The 22655-nt window shown below is 35.5% G+C and overlaps 1 protein-coding gene and 1 long non-coding RNA gene across 2 annotated transcripts in view; one reads left to right on the top strand and one right to left on the bottom strand.

Moving 5' to 3' along the window:
* LOC134801510 (latrophilin Cirl) overlaps positions 1-22655 on the top strand; it is a 457954-nt gene that overhangs the window by 337946 nt on the left and 97353 nt on the right. The window lies entirely within an intron of this gene.
* The window catches only part of LOC134801530 (uncharacterized), a 458287-nt gene that overhangs the window by 404191 nt on the left and 31441 nt on the right, over positions 1-22655 (bottom strand). The gene's annotated exons all lie outside the window — the stretch shown is intronic.

Here is a 22655-nt window from a genome sequence, read left to right as displayed (position 1 = left end):
AAGGTCGTGTATACATATTTTTGGCACTTTGCCTGTATTCATAGCTCTGTTGTTGACTGTATGTGAAAGAAAAGAAAATGCGTTACAAAACTGTCATTTTTTTGGGATACATTTTTTTTCTTTTTAAATCGATAGTCCTCGTGATTTTCTGTAGAAATAACCTTCTGTTGATGGATTTGCAAAAAAACTAAATGGTAAAATAACTGCAATAAGTTATATTGTTTTTCTACTTATTTACGCTTCTTTGCGAGAAGAATTTTGTAAGTATAGTTCGTATTTTTTTGGATTAGAAAAAGACTACACGATTCAAGTGTCTTTTAATTGAAAAACGCTTTTTAAAAATCAGTAACTAATACTTATGAAAGCAAAAGAATGTAAATAATCGTATATGATTCATAATTGTTACATATTTGCCGTGAGTTATTTTTGTAAAGTGTTTTTCAATAAAAAGACACGTCAAGATTGTTTACCTTTTTTCTAATGCTAAAAAAAACGAACTATTGTGTAAATTTTATTCGATAGCATGACGAGCGTTCGCGTTTGCGTTATGCCTATTTTTGTATGGAATATTGAACAGCGCGCCAAGCGGGACGTTTGGAAACTCAAAAATCCCATACAAAATGACACTGAAAATCTGATTTCTTAAGTTTTAAGTAGATATTTTCGAATGAAATTTACACTAGGGGTACTGTTATTATAGTTGATCAAACCAATCTGAGCGGCTACCGCGAAAACCGAAATTCGCAAATTGCGGGGATCTTTCTCTTTTACTCCAATGAAGGCGTAATTAGAGTGACAGAGAAAAATCCCCGCAATTTGCGAACTTCGATTTTCGCGGTTATAGCCCTGTCACTCAGTAAGAACCAGGAAAACTATACTCCTCCTTTTCTTTTGGGTGCTAGTACTAGTGTAAGACAAAGATAGTATGATTCTCTCTGTCTATGATTGAAATGAGACCGTCCTTTGACAAACTATAAACATTTCTTTCACTACAATAGGGTATTTTCCTACTAGTCAAATCAGTTACTTTTTTAGAACTGTCAAAACGGTTTGCTAATATGGAATTTATATGAAACATTACACCGTGACATCACGGTCAAATCACCTACTTTTTATATTTCTATCCGATTTATTAAATAGAACTTGTGTTTAAAAATAAACTCCTATCTGTGTTTTTCCAATAATTATCTGGTGCTTTATTTCATGCATGGTGTAAAATAATTTATTTTAAATACAGTATAATACCCTATTGTTTGACAGTTTCCACTTGACCGTTTCATTGCGTAGTCAAACCATGTCATACTGCCAAAAAAAGCTACGGAACCGCCGAACCGCTCCCGATACCCCCCAACATGAATAATTCCACGGTATATTTCCGTTTTTTTCTTTTAATATGCGTTTTGGAAGATAAATGGTGGGAGACAGTGGATTTGATTGATCGTGGCTTCGTTTAAAAGTAAAGGTGGCATTCAGATGACGACTTCAGCAGCGTTACTTTTTTTAATTAATTGGAAAAAGGTAAGCATTTGACCACTATCTCGCCTGATAAGTGCCGATGCAGTCTAGGATGGAGCATGCTTACCTAAAAAATGCAGTATTGCAGCGCGATAATACTCCCGGCAGTATTACTGCCGCAAATTCCAAAAATGTGGGCAGCCACATCGATTTTGACATTTGCGGCTGTAATGCAGCTGGCAGTAATGTGGCGCTACAATCATCATCTCAGCCGAAAGACGTCCACTGCTGGACAAAGGCCTCCCCCAAAGATCTCCACAGCGAACGGTCATTCGCTGCCCTCAACCAACGGTTTCCCGCGACTTTAACCAGATCGTCGGTCCATCTAGTCTGGGGCCTTCCCACGCTGCGTCTTCCGGTACGTGGTCGCCACTAGAGAACCTTTCTGCCCCATCGGCCATCGGTTATGCGAGCAATGTGGCCCGCCCACTGCCACTTAAGTCTGGCAATCCTCTGAGGTATGTCGACAACTTTGGTTCTCCTGCGGATCTCCTCATTTCCGATTCGATCACGCACGGAAACTCCGAGCATAGGTACAATACTGAAGCAGTAAATGCTGGTGTATTCTGAATCCATACAGTACCTTAATAGCGTTATTCAGATGACGACTGCAGAAACGTTACTGTTGCGGTTATACTTACACCTAATGGCTTCTGATCGGGACAGTAATGCGGCAAAAAATAACAATAATCCAAGTATCAATGTTAATTTTGGCATTTATTTGCAGCAATGAAAGTGGCACCAATGCTGCATCGCGATACAGTAGCAGCAATATTAAAGACTGAATTTTGCATAAATGTCTTCATAAAATGACTGAATTTTTGACATTTCCCGCAGCAAAGCAGTCTGCATTATTGACGTGCAGAATTGCTGCCAACTGCAAGAATTATAATGTTGTTAAGTACCTAGATTTTGGACATTTGGTGCTTCAATATTGCAGCAGTAACGCCGTTGCAGTCTGAATCCGTACGTTACCTTAAGGTGACAGTCCATTTCCAACGACAGCTGCACTACTGTTCATTTTACTATGGAAATTGACAATAACACCGACGCGTTCAGTACCACTAGTGCAGCTGCGGTCAGAAATGGAATGTTACCCTTAATTTCGGGCGCGGCGGTCGGAAATAACCCACGGACGGCAAAAAGGGTCGTACCCCGTCGTTTTTAATTTTTAATGTATCTGTGAATACCTGCAGTTTTGATGGTGTTTTAGTTAAAGGTAGGGATTGTTAATTGGGTAGTATTGTTTTAAAGCACTTCCCGGTTGTGTGTACCAACTGGGGACCACATGAACACCACATATGTACCTATACATTTTGGGATTGTTTCTCCTAACGTCTATATTTTCCCAAACAATAGCATCTCTATAAAAAAAAATCAATAGCACATGACTAAACAACAAAAGCAAATTACACACCGAGTTCCTTAAAACGGACACTTCTTTTTACAATTTACATTCGAAATTACACCGTTGCTAATTTCGCGGGGTTCCATCCAGCACGTAATGATGCAATGATTGTGGGGTGCGATTGATTTAAACACCTATTTAGTATGTATTGCATTTCTTAAGACTTTTTAGGGGAGGCAATGTAATTGTGTGGCAATCAGGTTGGAATTGGAGGTTTGTTGGATTTCTTTGAAGTTTTTTTCTTTTAGGACATATTTACAAGCTTCTATATATGTAACTTGCCGTGTTGATACTGTTGATAGTATGTTAGTTAGTGTGCGTAGAATCTTGGAAGCTAAATTTGATCCACTCTCCGATTTCCGATTGAGCTGAAATTTTGCATATATGTAAATCGGATGACAATGCAATGAATGATATGGAGCTGATCTGATGATCAAGGCAGGAGGTGGCCATGGGAAATATGTTATAAAACAATGTAAACTAATTGTGTTTGGGGTTGTTAGAATTGTCTCGATAAGTATTAGTTGCATGTGGAAAGAAAGGTACAGTAAGCAATAAAATCTTGCACCTAAAATGATTTTTAATCCAAAAACCGATACGATATCATTTGAATTATCGGTATGAAGTTTGGAAATCCTTAATATAATGTTTGTTTAAAATTTATTGAAGTGTGTTGCCACAATGAGACCCAAAATTCTGCTTCTTATGTAAGGTAAACATACTAGTGCTCGACATGTTAATGCCCAATAGATGACACCTTGCTGTCACCTCTATTGACAATGACTTAAGTTTCAAGATGACATGTACTGGGACCGCGTCGAGCACCAGTACGTTTACCTTATATGCTTCATTTGAGAGCATTTTGAGAGTAACTACACTGGCCCAAAATTTATTTTTCTGAAGAAGCGTAAATAAAAAGCAAATTAAATTTCACCCAGACCTCCTCATGTTTCCGTCGTCCAATTTCCGAGACGTCGGACTCGTCGAAATATTACGAAATGAACTAAACTGTCAATGCATAAATAATGTCTTTTAGAACCATTCTAGGTCGTTTTTTTCTCGTTTTTTTTTTGGTTGGGTTGATTGAGTTCCCTATTCGAATTTAAACTGTTGAGAGACTAGACCATTGAATAATATTACGGTTTAGTCACTTGTTTTTAGTCCTCACGCGACATGTTTCGGAGAGCCTAGGTCTCCTTTCTCAAGCACTAAGCACTAACAGTGGGAGCAGCGTTTAAGACGGCCGTGTATCGCTGCTCGCACTGTTAGTGCTTGAGAAAGGAGACCTAGGCTCTCCGAAACATGTCGCGCGAGTGACTAAAAACAAGTGAGTTCCCTATTATGTACAATACGACTATAAGCGAAATTTCACTGTATGTCCTAAAACTTCCTGTACGAAAATGTATGGAATTTGCGTATCTCAATGGAAAATTAAATACATTTTTTTGGGACAAGTTTAAATTGTAACCCTTTCAGGTCTATCCATCAATTATTATTGCAAGGAAAATTCCATCAGAGAATTCCAGCAAATTGTGGCCAAAGACAGATGTAAGTGCATTAAAAATTCACCGCCGCAAATATAGTTCATGACGTTGGAAATTAAGGATGACGCTACACCGTACAGTATGTACGGCACGAGCGTCTCAGCCCGGCCGTGACGTACGTAATTTCATATACCGTCGGCCTAAATCGCAAACCTCGTAACTCCTCCGGGGGAGTTACGGGGTTTGCGACTATAAGTAAGTTGTCCAAGGTAGCAATTAGGTACTAATTTCCTTGAAATGGAGTTACGAGGTTTGCGACTTAGGCCGACGATACATTTGATAGGGATCGATATTGAAATCAGTTTGAATAAATCGGATTCTACTCATCATCGTCTTCTTGCGTTGTACCGGTTTATTGCCACGGCTCATGGTAGCTGGGTTCCGCTTGGCAACTAATCCCTTGCACTAGTTTTTGCGAAAGCGACTGACATCTCACCCAACCCAGAGGACAAACTAGACCTTATTGGGATTAGTCCGGTTTCCTCACGTGATAACGACACGAACCAAGTTCGGCACTACACGGACCAGGCACGGCACGTCACGGATCGGGCTCGGCACGTCACGGACGGAACTCGTCACGTCACAGACCGGGCTCGGTACGGTGTAACTCGAGCCCCTAACTCGGTTACTGCATGTCACTTGGAGCTTCTATTAAGTTATTTTGCCTCAGACTTGTATGGATCGATGCAGCTTCAACGGTTTTAGGGTTCCGCGTTTAGTTTCAGTAATTTTAGTTTGAACTTTGTTTTTTTCTTTGTCGAAATTATATTTGTTCTCAAGGATATTTTTCTGGAACATTCATGAAGGACGAAATTCATTAAAAATATTTTGTCAACTGAAATAGATGTCATGCATGTACTAAAGAGTTTACCAAGCCCTCCAGTGGTGGAGCCCGGATTCGAACCGGCATCTTTAACTTACGCGGCTAACTCCTTGGACCTCGGGGCTACCCGCCACGGGAAGGCTTGGTCACTTTATGACATCTATTGCAGATTATAATTTTTATATAGGTAGTAGTGTGGCTACATACTTAAAAAAAATCACATTCTATAATAAGTACTTCATACAATAGGTACTTTACTTACTTACTAGTTTGGCGCGATGACCCAAAATAAGTCTTGGCCTCCAACACAAGAGCACGCCATTTTACTCGGTCCTGCGCATCACGCCAGTTTTCATACAATAAGGTGTACAATTATTTTGTTCTTAAATATTGTCACTTTGACTTGTCATTTTCAGTTTTATTAGAGGAGGAACGGAACCCGAGAAACGATATAAAGCTCCCGCTTTCCTCTCGTTATTATTTGGAATTGTTTGCGGGACAGGGTTGCGGAGTTATTCTCTACATTTTTAGACGTCACGCGTCACATTAGCGCGCTAAATTAGAGTGTTGCCAGTTTCGCGTTTGATCAGTGAAGAATAATTCATATTTTTCTTAATATTGCTGTTATTTTTGGTTTTACGTAAATTTGGTTAGATGATATATTTGATTGTGGTCTTATACGTTACTTTAATAAACTTTTCTCAAAAGTTACTTACTATACGATAATACCTATAAATAAATAATTAAATAAATATTATAGGACAATTTTACACAGATCAATCTAGTCCCACAGTAACTAAGCTCAATAAGGCTTGTGTTTTAGGTACTAGACGACGATATATGTACATAATATATAATTATATATAAAAAGTTATATACATAGAAAACACCCACAACTCAGGAACAAATATTTGTGATAAACACACAAATAAATATTAAATGCCCTTACCAGGATTCGAACCCGGGACCTCCTGCTTCGTAGGCAGGGTCACTAACGATTAGGCTAGGAGGCCGTAATATGGTAATTTACTTAGAAATTTATATGATAACAGTATTCAGTTTTTTTATAGCAAATGTTTCATATCGCAGTAAAAGAAACACTTTTTACAAAATGTCATAAGTATGTGCATTTTCCAAAAAAAAAAAGCTACGGGTGGCCCAAACGTCATTCAGAAAACGGATATCCAGTACAAAATTGACCCGCTATTTCTTTCGTGACATCCTGTATGTTATAACATTGTTAACCTATTTCCGGGGACAGTGCAATATAAAACTATACGTGACCTAGACCTTAATATACGTATTATGTATGAATATATGCTCCCTTTATGACCCAATCCTTTAGGTGACGTCACATGTATTGAATATTAACAGCATACCGTCTAATAAAACACGAATAAATCGACAGGGATTTAATATAGACATGTCACCTTTTTGAAATGATGTCCTATTTTATATCAGTGACATTTGAAGTGTAAATAATGTTAACACCGCAACGTCATCCCCATTTTGCTGGTCATTTACTGAGATTCCGAAGTTGTTTTTTTTAAACCTGGAACTATAGTATAGTTACTCTATAAAAGTTCAGAATATATTGTATGCTAGGTCGCAAGAGGATAGGTGGGATCAAAATAATAAACAACTGAGACAGCGCTAATATGACGTTATCTAGGCGAATCAACTTTTAGACCGAGATATTTCACGTCACGTGCGTTACCAAAAACGTATCTGGAGTTACCAATAAATCATGTTTCCAATTTAATATTTGTCTAAATTGTAGGTCTCTCAGTGAGCAACTCGCTTGTTTTAACGTGTAACACAAATATATTATTTATATAAGCGAAATTTTCGATTGAAGTTTTAGATGTCGTAGAGAGATTAGTGTCGGGCTAAAAGTTGATTCGCTCAGCTACAACAATGTTGAGCGATACAACTCCGTAAACAGATTGATAGTCTTATTACATTCTTGTCTCTGGTTATATTTATAGACGTTTACAGACTTCGTGATAAAATGTGTAATGCCGGGATCATGGTGGCCGTATCCTTTGAAATATGTCATTTTCTTCTCGGAATTTCACTGGAAATTCACCCTTATAGAGTTAAACGTAAGGTTTAAAATTGAAAATTATGATATTGCAAATTAACTTGTAGCAAGATGGCGTTGACTCTAGGAAAATCTGTTCAAGTGGAAATTTGTAACTAAATTAATAAGTAATAATTGAGATACAAAATAATTCTAGAAATGTGTGTTAATTTTAATTTCGTTATTTTAATAATTAGATTAATGGTTTGAACTTATTGACCGTAGTATTGTTATATTACCGTAGCATACCTCAAGTATGCTTGACTTCGAATTAAATTAACTGGGCAAGGTATTAAAGTTAAGTATGTGAGGAGATAAATATGGACGATATTATGGAGTCCGTCTATGCAAACTTTGTACCAATGTGAATAAATCGAAGTGAGGGAGAGGCATTATAAACGTTATATTTTCATAGAAATTTGACATTAACGATGACATTGCCACACTTTAACTACAAATGCTATGCCATCTTGGTCCGAATCTAGTACTTAATTTGATACTTCAATATTTCTTTTTTAGAACTAGAGCTAGATCAAGAAAAGTCTGCAACGATTTTGATAGCACACGCAGTGCAAGTGTTATTTTAAACGTCAAACTTCTATGAAATGTTGACGTATTAAATAACGGTTGCACTGCGTATGCTATCAAAATCGCTGCAGACTTTTCTTGGTCTAACTCTATTCATATTCTTACTACCAGGCCTCAAAATAAGGCCAAAATCTCGTCATATGTGAATCCAATTGGATTGCCACATTGGCACATTAACACGAGAAACTGTCATTCAAGCGAAAAACAACGTAATTTACCTAATAATACGGTTTAACTTAGAATGGGGGCGAATAATATATTGTTTGGGGACCTAATTAGACATAAAATGCAGATGTGTAACGAAACGCCTTTTGCCTCATGTGACCGAGTACGAAATTGGGATTTTTGGGGTGAAAATGGGTTTTATTAAAGGTACGCCATCTTTGAATGCTTTTAGTAAATATACAGCGTGTTTTTGGGAACGTGAGCAGAAATGACTGTCGTTATGGATAATAAAGGAAACTTGATGGATTACATTTCCTTGAAATAATATAGTATAAATTTGCATCTATATCTAAATTATGCTTCTCTTATTATAATATTGGTATCAAAGATTCTGGCCAATATACATAATATATAACTGTTTTATAAATCGTTAATAGAAATAAGTACATATGTATTTATTTAATTTAATCTAACGCACACATGACTTGCATGCTTACCACATCTGGATTTTAGATTTATTTAACGTTTTATTACGTAATGTAGGTTAAAAACAACATAACTTTTGACCCTATTTTTGTATTATTTGCGACGCAAAATCATTAGGACAAATTTAGCGTCAACGCAGCTTGAACTCACTACCTTGGCCATTTTTTACACTTTAAAGGGTTAAAACACTAATATTATAACCACAATGTGTAACATAGTGAAAACATACATTATGCTATGCACCCTCAAAATATATAAGCGTACTCAGGTAACATACAACGTACTTGCTATCAGAAATTCAAAATGGTGGTCTGAGCAACTGAGTGATATAGAATATTGGATGAGACCTGGGCCGTTATCGCCGACGTAAAGTGCTTTTATGAGAACTCCGAATATAACGTAGAATAGTTAAATACATAGTAAAGTTTGGTAAACATTGTATGTAGGAAATTGGAGCATATGTTTCCCCAGAATATGTTTCCTTATCCGGCCAGGAACAAGACGTAGCCATAATACGTCCATGCATATTCTCATGGTTTATCGCATCAGGGGATAAGCCATGAAATTATACCCGATACCTTACTGATTCCATGAGATTCGCAGCAATCTTCGTGAGCACCATCTCGAATCCTACGATGGGTTTCGGTTTTAACCTTTTAACCGCCGTAGACTGATATAAGACCTACAAAATCGGGTTCATTTCGCCGCGGTCTGATAAATACGACAAAACTTCGTGTACCGCCGGCGACACGAGCACGCCCGATGACAAATTCTATGGCGGTTAAAAGGTTTTAATGGTCTAAGGGGCCTAGCCAAGATGCTAATCGTTTGCTCTACGCTACGACAACGAAACGTTTTGTTTCTCTATCACTCTTACATACGAGTATTAGTGCAATAGAGAGTTTCGTAGCGTGGCATCTTGGCTAAACGACTTGCAGTCTCGTTTGAGTACAATTGTACATATGTACTTAGACGAAAGACATATTGCCATGCCTAAACTGGGAACTGGTATAATTAAATAATAACTCTGTATTGCTAACTATTATTGGTATAATAAAGCCGAATGACTCCCTAAAAGAAGATTACGGTAATTATCTTGCATCATATTACAGGTTTCATTGTATTGTCGTTACAACAATAGCCTTATTTCATGTTAATAACAGATATTGTCATAAAAAGAATTGAGGCTCAGTTCGACTTATTTTAATAACATCCTGGTAACATGTCGTATTATTCTCATGTTTAAAAAAAAGCAAGCGGGGCATTTCTATTTAAAATTGTACCAAAAATGTTTGTGTTAGAATTGGGATTTTTTATTATTATTTCTACTCAGGAACAAGAGGTTTTTCATAGTAAAAATGGACGTTTGGAACGTACGCGATCGCCTTAAGTCCAATTTTGTATAGGATTTTGAGTTTCCAAATCGTCCCGCTTGGCGCGCTGTTCAAAAGCGTAAGTTACGTCACGCATCGAATGAAATTTACACTGGGGTTCTGATAGATAATTATGATTATAAAAATAAAAAAAAATTATATTCATTTATTTCAAGCTACAAGGCTCATAATTGGTTGTAAACGTTGTATAATATGTCATTCCTAAAATACAGTACAAAAAAATATGTCAAAAATAATCATTTTAAATTCCTCTTAATTAATATGACGTCTATTTCACAAGATGAGCTAAGTCACGAGTTAGCATAAAGCAATGTCGAATCGCGCAGTTTTCCCTAGATTACGTATGGAAGGAAAATCTTCCTGCATTTCTATTCCTTCCCTCATACACCGAGTATTTGTAAGTTTTCTCAACAATATCGTTATTCCACATTTAATTTGTCCGGGAAAGAGTATAATTAGAAATGAATTTCCTTGGTTTCATGGTCTATATTTACATTATAAGCAGTACCGTCTTAACCATAAGGGCACACGGGGCCCGTGCCCAGGGCCCCCATCCTCAGGGGGCCCCGAAGGACAGACAGTAACAGTATATTTTACTTATAATAAGTACATGATCATAGTAGAAAAATGTTAGTTTAATTTGCTTTCTTTACTTTCCAAAAGGGCCCCAAATTCTTATGTGCCCAAGGGCCCCAGCATAGTTTAAGACGGCCCTGATTATAAGAGGTATGTCAGGATCGTAGAAAGTGGAAATCCGTGGTCTCTGCCTACCCCTCCGGGAAATAGGCGTGATTATATTGTATGTGTGTATATTTACATTATGAAAACTGTTTTCACGGAAACATGGTTGTGGAAAACATAAATATAAACGAATTTAAAGCAAATGAAACTACGAATATGTGGGAATTAAAATTTTATGTAAAATTCTTAAACGGGAAAAAGTGGATTTCATTAAGAACGAATATTTTATTATAGCTGTCATTAAGAAGTAATTATGAGCTATTTTAGCAAACTTGTAAAGTACGGTCGAGTTTACAAACACCTAAACGAGCCAATGTTTCAAAAATATGTTTACACGAGCTGATTATCAGTTTCTTGGACACGTGTAAATATATTTATGAAATGTTGGTTTGAAAATTTGTGTTTGAACTCGACTGTGTACCTATTAGGAGCATTCCATGAAACTGTCTACCGTTTGTCCCGTACAAACGCGAATTTTCTGAACATTTGCAGACCATAAGAGTTTCCTTTTCTATGTCAAATGTTCAAAAATATGCACAGAAAAATAATCGCCTGCTTTCAATGCCGAAAAAAAAGTCGCAACACAGGAAATAACATGCGTTTGTATGACAGCCCGTGGAATGCTCCATTAGTACTTAAAGTAAATATTTAGAGATATTTTTATAAGTTGCCCTGTTAGTAGGTAGGTACCTATATGTTAGTGTGGGTCAAATCTCGGAATGTAAATTTGACACACTTCCCTATTTCCCATTGAGTTGAAATTTTCGGATGTAAATGCAATATTATGATGACGCAGCTGATCTGATGATGGAGACAGATGGCCTTGCTCTGTGATAAAATAACGCAAACTAATTGTGTTTGGGGGTGTTAGAATTGTCTCGACGAGTATTAGTTGCCTGTGGAAAGAAAAGTACAGTCAGCGATTTAAGCTTGTACCAAACATGTTTTTTTTGCCAAAAACTTATTTTGTACAGTCACCTGCATTAATATGTTACTCTTCGAAGGCCGCAAAAATATGACACGCACTTATGGCTCTACAAATAAGATCGTGTCAGATATTTTTGCGGTCTTCGTTGTGTAATATATTATTGCAGGTGACTGTACATAAAGATTTTGTATGCTTTAAAGTGCCGTAGTCGAAACCTTCATTAAAACACTGTACATAATGGAAACCTTAAAACGTCCAACACAAGAATGTTCGTGTTGCGGTCAAACTGACCACTAAGACGTTCCTGCAAGTGCCTACGCATATCAGATGTTTCATAAGCCGCGGTTTTGTACAGTCAGCAGCAATAGTTGCTAAGCGGGCGAGGTGTTCAAAATAATCTTGACACGACTTTATTGTTAAGAGAATAAGAGCGTGTCAAGGTAATTTTGAACACCTCGCCCGCTTAGCAACTTCTGCTGCTGACTGTACACCGTGTTGAGGTAACAATATTATAACGGATTAGCTTTCCTGTTACATGCCTACATATATTAGTATCAGTCTTATGGGCATTTTCACTTAAAAGTTACTTAGTTATTTACTTTTTTTCGAAAATGCATTAACATTTGGGTTATTTCTACTCATAATCACGAGGACTATCGATTTAAAAAGAAAAAAAATGTGTTGAAAAAAAGTCAGATGCGTCACAGCATTTTTACATACGTTTTGTATGGATCGATTGGACCGTCACAAAACTGACACCCAAAATCTGTATGAAAAACTGGGGACACTTTTTTCTTTGTCTCATTCAATACTCGTGATTCTGAGCCTTAATAAGTTTAATAACCCAAAAGTAAATGGTACCATTTTTTCTGTAAACCTACTTTATAATGTTTCGAGTAAATATTTTATTTTTGTCAAAAATCACGTCCTTAAAAAGTTAGCTAACATAGCAGACCATTGGTGCGAATCGTCCAAAGATAATTAAAGCTGATATAAAATAGAATATTCGATGCCTCTATCCAATATCCTGTGTGCCCGGAAGGACGGCCATTTTGTTTGGAATATTACAGTTACATTTCCTTTTTTTTATTTGATTGTGGCAATAGTGGTTAGCGTACCTATGACGCATCTGTTGCCGGTTATAAAAATGTTTTAGAAATATACAGAGTGAGCCTGAATAACCCGGGCGGCATTTTTTTATTACTGACGTGTGATCAAAAATACCTACCATTTTTAGGGTTTCGTAGTCACCTAGAAATCCTTATAGTTTCGCCATGTCTGTCTGTCCGAGGCTTTGCTCCGTGATCGTTAGTGCCAGAAAGCTGCAATTTGGCATGGATACATAAATCATGCATTGCGACAGAACGGTAAAATAAAAAGTATAGAAAAAAAAATTTTAGGGTATCTTTTTACAAAAAGTTTTTTTTCGCTTTGTCCCAATAGTGTGGGGTATCGTGAAACGAGTGAAGGTAGATGTATAATGTAAGATTAAATACATTTGACACATCATTTCATTGAAACATGTGCAAAAGCTAATTGGGACAAGATCCAGTTAATCAGTTCGACTTATCTTTTCCAATTAATGTTTAAAACGGTCATACTCAGAAGAATTAACAGCAGTTGTTCATATGTACAATTTTATACCGGGTGTTGCATTCATATTCATATATATTCATTTTCCTTTATTCAGTATTGATTATACTTTATCAGACAGATTACAAACATAAATATCTACAGATAGTAAAATAAATTAAGTTTGGTCAATAACAGGTAGTTCAAAATTCAAATATTATAATTTAAAACATTAAATGTAATATTAGCAAAAAAATAAACTTTAGGTTGTACTCCTCATACTGACCAATATTTGTTCAGCGACTTTTAAAAATAACTTGTGTTTTTATTTTTAATACACTTTAAAGATTATTCTAAGATGCAATGTATTGCGAATTTTGTTATGTTTAAGACGTGACAAGCAACGTCAATGACAATGATAATGGCGTACATAGAAGATAGTATTTATTTTGTATGAAAAATAGGAAGTCTATATACTTCATAATTTTAAAAGTTATTTAACAAAAGTTCCATTTGAAGCGTACAATCTATGTTACAATTATTTGCTCGTGTTACAGGCCACACCCGTTATAAGTACAGACACATAATAGTCAAGATTATTGGAATTTTTCCATCAATAGGTTAATTAAGTTATTATAAACCGTACATCAGAAAACCACAAGAATCTTCATATATTATCTCTTCTTAATTAATGTTACGTATGCCAAAGTCTCGGAATTAAACAAAATCACGGCGTATAAAATTTGACAGAAAATTTAATGTACAGTCGCCATCAGATATATCAAAGCGGCCAAGGCGCTCACAAATATCTGAACACGTCTCTATTGTCAAGGCGTTAGAGTGCGTGTTCAGATTTTGTGACCACCTTGGCCGCTCCGATATATCTAATGGCGGCTGTACCTGCCTTGAATATTATATTAATGTGTAGTGCAATAGTGCTAACCACCAATTGTTTTTTGTTAATCTGTATTTCTTTTGAATCTTCTTTAGTAATACGAATTCAAAATTAGCTACTCTGGCTTTGGCGTTGAAATGAATGTGTAGTGCAATAGTGCTAATAATCACCAATTGTTTTTGTTAATCTGTATTTACTGGTGAGAACCTGTAATTGGCTTTTTGTATCACATTTATAAAACTTATTAACATGTTAACAGCTGTTGGATCTCCGAATAGTAATAAATAAGTAAATAAATATTATAGGGACATTCTTACACAAATTGACTAAGTCCCATGGTAAGCTCAAGAAGGCTCGTAATGTGGGTACTCAGACAACGATATATATAATATACAAATACTTAAATACATAGAAAACATCTATGACTCAGGAACAAATATCTGTGCTTACCACACAAATAAATGTTTTAAAAAATATCGTTTTAATATTAACTTTGAACTAATAATTTCCTTCTTTTCCAGGTACGTCATCAATATAAGGAAACTATTCAACAATTCTGGTAACCGGTGACATTGTCGCCGCTATAAATTAAGATAAAATATTAGATTAGCATCTAGATATCCATTAAATTCCCTTACAGCGGCAAAATCTCTGCAGACACATAAATCAGGGCAATTTTCGACGATGGCAACACTGATTGGAATACTAGTTAGCGAAGTTTACTTTAGTATGTGGCAATATGGCGGCGATTTATAGAGGTTAGAGTTTATGAAACATACGGACGGACGCACAGACGGAGAAATAGTTTTTAGGGTTCCGTACCCAAAGGGTAAAATCTCGACCCCATTACTAAGACTCTACTGTTCGTTTGTCTGTCTGTCACCAGGGTGTATCTCATGAACCGTGATAGCTAGACAGTTGAAATTTTCACAGATGATGTATTTCTGTTGCCGCTATAACAACAAATACTAAAAACAAAATTTGTAGTTAGAATAAATATTTAGTCCATACAACAAACGTGATTTTTTTGCCGTTTTTTGCGAGCGCGCTTGGCCGGTTTTTATTATTAAATTTGACATTAGCCAAATCAATACAGTGTCAAAATAGTGGTTGCTGGCCGGATTTTAGTCTTTTGCGGCAGTAATGTCGCGCTGCAACAATACTCACTGTCTGTCGTCATCCGAATGCCACCTTTACTTTTAAACGAAGCCACGACCAATCAAATGACTCCTCACAGAATCCTTAACAGAAACAGAATCCTTATCCATATACAAACAAAAGGTAGGTTAAAATAAATAAAATGTAGTTATTTTCAAAAACCAATTATCGACATTTACGCTTATATCTTTACTAAAACCCTTTAGTAAGAACTACAAACAATAATTTCTAGAAATAAATAAATAATATATCCAATCTCTGAATTTAAAACTAAACTAATCGCCTAATATTCGCAAAGTTTTAGCCAAATTCCAATTTAATATTTCAATTCCGTATTGTAGCTAAAATTGGATTCAATTGATTGATAGTATGCGATGGCCACAAATAAAATATTGGTCCGAAACTTTGAAAAAGCATATCAATCAAATTAAAAATTGCTTCTGCATCTAGCGTAAAAATAATTCATCAACACGTTGGACTATTACGTTGTTATTCTTAAACCTACGAAGCATTCGCCTCTAGCCAACCAATATAATAGTGACCTCTAGACCTACAAAAACTGTACGTAATGAGAGATCTCATTATATCGGTTCGTCAACAGTCGGTAAGCGACAAATATAACAGTCTAGTTCCTCGAATAGACAATTCTAAATTCAAAATATTTGCAACGGTCGAACTGGACTCATTCAAAAAAGTCGCATGTTGTTCTAATTTTGAATGAACGTAAGCCGTTATGGATTTAAATGGACATTGTGTGACTGTCATTAAAGTTGGCAGCGGGAAAAACTATGGACGTTGGAGTTTGACTTAAAGCTGGAACACACTGGCTGGTATTATTTATTTTTGTTAATTAATATTTTAGTTCGATTTTAAATACCTTCCAATATTTTCGCTGGATATTTTAGGTTGTTTTAGTTGCATTGGGAGAATTTAGACAGGATCAGTAAACGGTATCGAGAATTTTTTTGTATAAAAATACATTGAATTGAAACGCATTGCATAGGAATAGATAACATGAACAATCTTCCATTTTAGCCTAAATAGGCAGTTTTTAGATTAAATGTTCTCCAAACGCATATAAATTATGTACGGAACTTTAATTTATTAATATTGGATTCTGATCGTTTTGTGGATTCCTAGATTGGCTAGATTACTAATTCAGTGACACATTTTATCAATTGTATATTTAGTTTTAACCCTATCTAACTAAAAATAACAATTGCCAATCCGGCTACAAGGTAAAATATAAAATATACATACCTCTTGATAAAGAGAAGAACATTATCTACGATATACAATAAATCAAATACATTCATTTGTAATTTCCCATGACCACTGTTGCGTGTCAAAAATCCTCATATAATTACATCGTATGTCCCGACCCTTAGTGTGGGGTGACTCATTAATCAGACGGGACAGATCGCGATCACGCACATGCTGCTCGTGGATTATGTCTCCTCACTTACCGTTGTTTGGTCACACTAGTATCCTACTTCTGTGTAGCAATTGTGAACCCTAAGTTAAATGTTTAAAGTTCATTTTTGATTGATGGTGCTCAAGTTACAGGGCGGATGCAATGTGTAAATTAATTTCAACTTTATTGCGTTTGTTGAGTGTTTAGTTTCGGAGATTAGTTTCGAGTTAGACCCGAAACTGTCCCCGCAAGAAAGTTTTCGACGTCCGTCATAAGTACGGAATTACGTTTTGCTTTGCTTACAGTTTCTGACCGAACTTAATACTGGCAAAGCAGTTTCAACTATTCATGATTTAGGTATCTTCGGTGTGCGAGCGGGACATCGGATGTACTTGCGTCGTGCGTCTCGCTGTCTCGCTCACACATCGTAGCGGCGTGCGGTTCAGTGTCGTTATTGTGTTAAAGGCCGCTTTTATTTCAGTTAATTGGAAATAAAGTCTGATTGTTGATACTTATGATAGGATTGTTTATTTAAATGAAAGTAAATTTTAAAATTTTAGTTCGAGTTTGTACCTAACTGTAAGAATATTTTTGTTTTTATTTCATTTGTTGAAAAATGCATGAAATAGTCGCAAAACTCAACAATAAATCAATGTTTGCATACAAAATCAAGTCAACCATTTTAAATCGTGAAATAAATTGTTGTAATAAGTATTAATTAATTTGTAACTAATAGCGTTTAATATATTATAATCTAGTAGGTACATAGTAGTAGTAGTAAAACACTTTATTGCAGATAACAAGTACATAGCACAGAGAGAGTCCAATAAATGTGCTCAAAGGCGTACTTGTCCCCTTGAGGGATCTTATCCAGCTAATTTTCTAATAATACTACTAATGAATGTACAATATAAATATTAAAAATAATGAGGAATGTAGCAAATTTATAGTGTAATTTTCATCTTGAAATAAATAAGTCTAATCTAAATGAAATTAATCAAAACTACACATGTAACTAAATATATGTAGACCAAAATATACGTAAGCTATTTATATGATCGAAATGAACACAATCAAGGGTCGGTTTAGGGTCAACACGCGATAGACCTAAATCAACACAGACCCTAATTTAATTAACTACCATTGGGTCTGACTATTATTCTAGGACGATCGGTTTTTAGGGAAATAGAATAAATAATGTGCACGGAACTTCTAGAGGTCTTATAAATAGTTATGTTTAAAATTAACTTTTATATGATTACACATATGAAAATATATTATTTTTAACCGACTTCAAAAAAGGAGGGAGTTTTCAATTCGCCGTCCACCTTATTTGTGTAGGTAGGTACCGTATATTATAGGTATGTAGGTATATAGGTATTACGTAATTTTGTCAATCTTATTTAAACAAATGACATAGGTATAATTCGTAATACAATTACGAATTGTATTAGAACTAAATTTAATAACTTAATTTAAATTAGTATTTATTATCTTATAATTAAAATGATGTCTTCGAAGGTTAAAATCACGGAATGTGAAAACTATTCAGTATCGCTTGTGTTACTCTGGAGTAACGTTTTGTTAAGTTTTCTTCTGGAATCGCAGAAGACACATTAGCAATAAGTTTTTGCCAAGAATTTCCTTTTTTGGTACATACAAGCTTTAATCGCTGACACTTTTTCTTCCACTAATACTACGGCAACTAATACTCATCGAGACAATTCTTACAACTCAAACTTAAGGAGTCTGCGCTGTTTTATCACAAAAATCCCATGGCCGTCATCGTCCCCATGTCATCATTATATTGCATTGTTATCCTATTTACATAGGTACTATGCAAAACTTCAGCTAAATCTGAAATCGGGACGTGAGTCCAATTTAGCTTCGAAGATTTGACTCACACTAACGAACATACATACTAACAGGGCAAGTTGAATAAAAGCTTGTAAAATACATTCTCCGAAAAACTTAGCGCACTCTCATTCTTTAAAACAAATTAAGTCCAAAATAAGAAGAGCATCTTCTACGGAAGCAAATAGAAAATACTCAGCAAACTACTAAGTAACACAAAGTTGCATGCATATTGAATAAACAGAAAGCGTTCCGATTTCCCATTAATATTAAAAAGGAGAGGCAACATTTCATTCCCATTTAGTATAAAACAAAGGCCCACCTTGGAGACAAAAGGTAAAAAAGCAAAGAGCTGTGACACGAAGAAATAATTAACAAAACATACAGAAATGAACCGGCAACCGGTGAAATCTAATTATTTTTCGCCGCCATGACAGCTTTCCCGCGCTTTCGTGTAAAATGGCGTCTATAGGGTTTCCAGGTGAAAAGATTTTCCGAACATGTCAGGAATAAAACGACCGAACGCAGTTTAAAATAAGCGTCGGGACTTTCTGGCGTTATAGAGGGAATTATGATTATCACATAGTAATTGTGCTTCTACAACGCTATAATTCAAGACTGCCCTATAAGTCCTATAAGCCCTTCCGAAGACCTGATCACCCTGAGCGACGAAGCCATAAAGTGGCTGACTGGTCTATGTGTAGATCTTCAATTACCAATTTCTATTTTTACAATTATTATGTATGTTTGCCACACGAATAAATAAATAAATGCTATAATAATTGGGAACTATGCAAACACCTTTTTAGATGCATATACTTTACAATAACCGATTACTGAACTGACCATCAGTCACTTTTTTTTCATCAGGTCAGGTAACGCTAAGGTCAATTATTTAAAAAATGGTGTTTTCTTTCAGTTTAGTCAGATCATAGACACCATTTTTGACGACTTAATCCTTTCGACAGTATCATGAAAGTATACCATCACCAGCGTGAAAATAAACTTATTTATTATTTATTTTAAACTTTATTGCACATAAAAGAATACAACCGGCGAACTAAATGCCTCTAGGCGTTCTTCATCAGTTAACCATAGGGAAAACTTACATAAATCACGAATTTTCTCGGGACTTTTTACCTCGTTCGTAGCAACCCTAACCATCCTCAACGTAACGGGCTGGCGGAGCGCGTCAACAAAACATTGCGATATTATGAGGCAGAGACGACAGACACTAAGCCGACGCTTTCTGCTTGTATTTTTAGTACAAATGTATCTTTAGGAAATTAAATCTCTTATAGTATGCAACTAGGGAAGACATCAAATTATTTTATTAAATATTTCTTGATTTATGTTTTTAAGAAGTCACACTGACACTACTATAAATTATAAACTGAGCACTGTGGTCTAGTGGTGTGACGTGTCTATACTCTGTATCTTTAGGTATTTAAAAGTAAACAAGATCTACCCTCAACTGCTAAAGGAGCCATTAGATGAAAACATTAGATGATCAAATAATGTAGGTTAAAGTCAGGTCGTTCAGTAACTGATCCAGGTGTTTTTGTATTTGGTTGGTTAACCAATAAATGTTATAACTACCCGAAAATGTACAAATTGTTTGTTTACTTTTATTTAAATACCTAAAAATACAGACTATATTGAGGATGTTCTGATATTAGCCGCGTAAGCTGAAGATGTGAGTTCGATTCCGGCTTCGAACACCGGAAGGCTTGATCACTTTTTTTTCTATAAGTATGACCTATTTCAGGCTATTTTAGTTTATGATTCTTACGTAGTCTTTATTAGAACAATTGGACGAAGAGTTTGTATTGATTGCCGGTGAACTTTCGGGTGACCGGTTGACCTGATTCTATTGTCTTGGCCGTATTTGTAGCCAAAGCACGTTAAAATTTTTGTTTTCAGACATATTTTGTAGTTTTCAGGATGTCTATTGTTGATATCTGTATTACTATGTATATTATTGAAGAAATCTATACTTCTAGAGTCCATTTAATCTAATTTTGCACCAACTTGACTTGAATAAAGTGAGGGTCATTAAAGACGTCAATTTTTCCATAGAACTTTGACATTAATGGTGGCATTACCACACTTTGTTCAATGTCATGCAAAGTTACCAGCATGGTCCTACTCTAGTTACAAAATCAATGAAGTGAAATGGATTTAGTAGAAATAAAAAAGCAAAACACTTCGTGTCCCAGTAAAAGACATGGAATGTATAAGTACATATACAGTTCAATGCAAAAAAAGCCAGGAAAAATCGACTACCTATGTACAAAAAATCAGACCCATGCAAGCAATCCCAAGAAAACCTGTAACGGAAATCCCCCTTACATTTCGATCACTAGACAACTTAACAGCAATATCCCCCATTGACACATGCCACGAACAAAAGAATCCGTCACAGTCGCCCCCTATAATTAGTAGTATAAATGCATTTGGTAGTAATGGACGGTTTATGCCGCCCCCGCACGATTGACTGGATCCTTTCATTAGTGCATTAGGTATGTGTTTGCTTCGCAAGGAATTAAATCACTTTCGGTCTTGAATTATGAAAGTGCAGTTAACGTATGAGATTTGTGAGCGCTTATGTCATTTGGATTTTAGAGGGTATAAGGTGAATTTAGGCAAAATGGAAGCGGTGGACGTGCTTTACTTGGTTGGTATTAGTTAACTGTTTACTACAGGTACCAATTCAATATTAATGTATTTCAAGACTCTATTACCTACATCTAACCTAACGGTGATAAATGAGTTTAATCTCGGGGAACCTTTAAGTTTCACATATAGTGTGGTGTCTTCTAGTGTCTTCCTTTCCACAATCTTCAGACATTACCAAAATCCTTCCTAGAATTTTACCTTGGGTAACCATCTTTACATAATAAGTTATGTGATATTTAGAACAATGAGAACTTGAGAACATAATTATATTATAAGGATATATTAGACCTTTTGACAATCATTTTGATTTTAACACACACACACACTTATTTTAGACATTGTAAAAAAGGTCCTAGGATAGTTTAAGCTATTTGAAAGTGACAGATATTATTTTTATTACAACGAATAGTTTTCTATTTAAATATACACCCTCAAAAATTTATTTAAGATTCTAGTGAATTGCTTTCCGCTTTCAAACAATATGGCGTCATTTGAATCATTACAATACAGCGATATTCATTAAATGAACTAGGCAATAATCAACTTTATTTCAACGAAATAAGAACTATTAAATACGTATTATAGTTGTTGCATTACACTTTTAACCAGTTGAACAGTCAATTATAATGATTAATGTGAAGGGGAGTAAAGTAAAATATTCTAAGTCCTAATTATAGTGGGGTTACTTATAAACTGAGATTTTATCTTATTGATAAATCTATTTGGACGTAATTATAGAGAAAATGTTGTGATTTGTAATTTACTAGACGTGTAGTTTTTTAACAAGCATAATTATTATGTTTTGTCAATGTTCAACATGATCTAAAATAGCAAAAGACTGTGACAAAATTGTCACATTAGTTTTGATCAACTATATACTCTACCCCTCCGGGAAATAGGCGTGATTATATGTAAGTAATTAAGTATGTATGTATTATGTACTATACATAAAGAACAATAGTTACATCTTATATTTATGGTTTGATAAAAAGTCAAATAACTCTCGATAACGAAGCCTTTTTTCGTTACAAAACGACACGTTCATACAATAATCATACAAAATAAACACTCAATTTCATCCCCATACATAATCTCCTGGAAATTGGAAACACCATCGAAACGGGTTCACTCTTATTATTTCGCCGCCTAATAAGAGCCTGTATAAGCGCTGTATAAGCTCGCTTATACAGCGTGGTTCACGCCTCATACATATTAATCCGGCGGGTGACGCATTGAATGACTCTCGACGGCTTTCGGGACTCCCTGTGTTTACAGTCTGAAGCGATTTTGGGCGGTTTCAGTTTATAAAGCCATTATTTGACCGTAAATATAACGTACCTATTTATTTCACACAATTTATTCGTATCCTGTGGTATCCCACGGTTCAAATGTTAGCACTGATTAACTC

This window comes from Cydia splendana, chromosome 22, assembly GCF_910591565.1.
Source record: "Cydia splendana chromosome 22, ilCydSple1.2, whole genome shotgun sequence".
Classification (NCBI taxonomy): Eukaryota; Metazoa; Arthropoda; class Insecta; order Lepidoptera; family Tortricidae; genus Cydia; species Cydia splendana.
The sequence above is the reverse complement of the archived record's forward strand: the minus strand, read 5'-3'. Positions and strand labels throughout refer to the sequence as shown.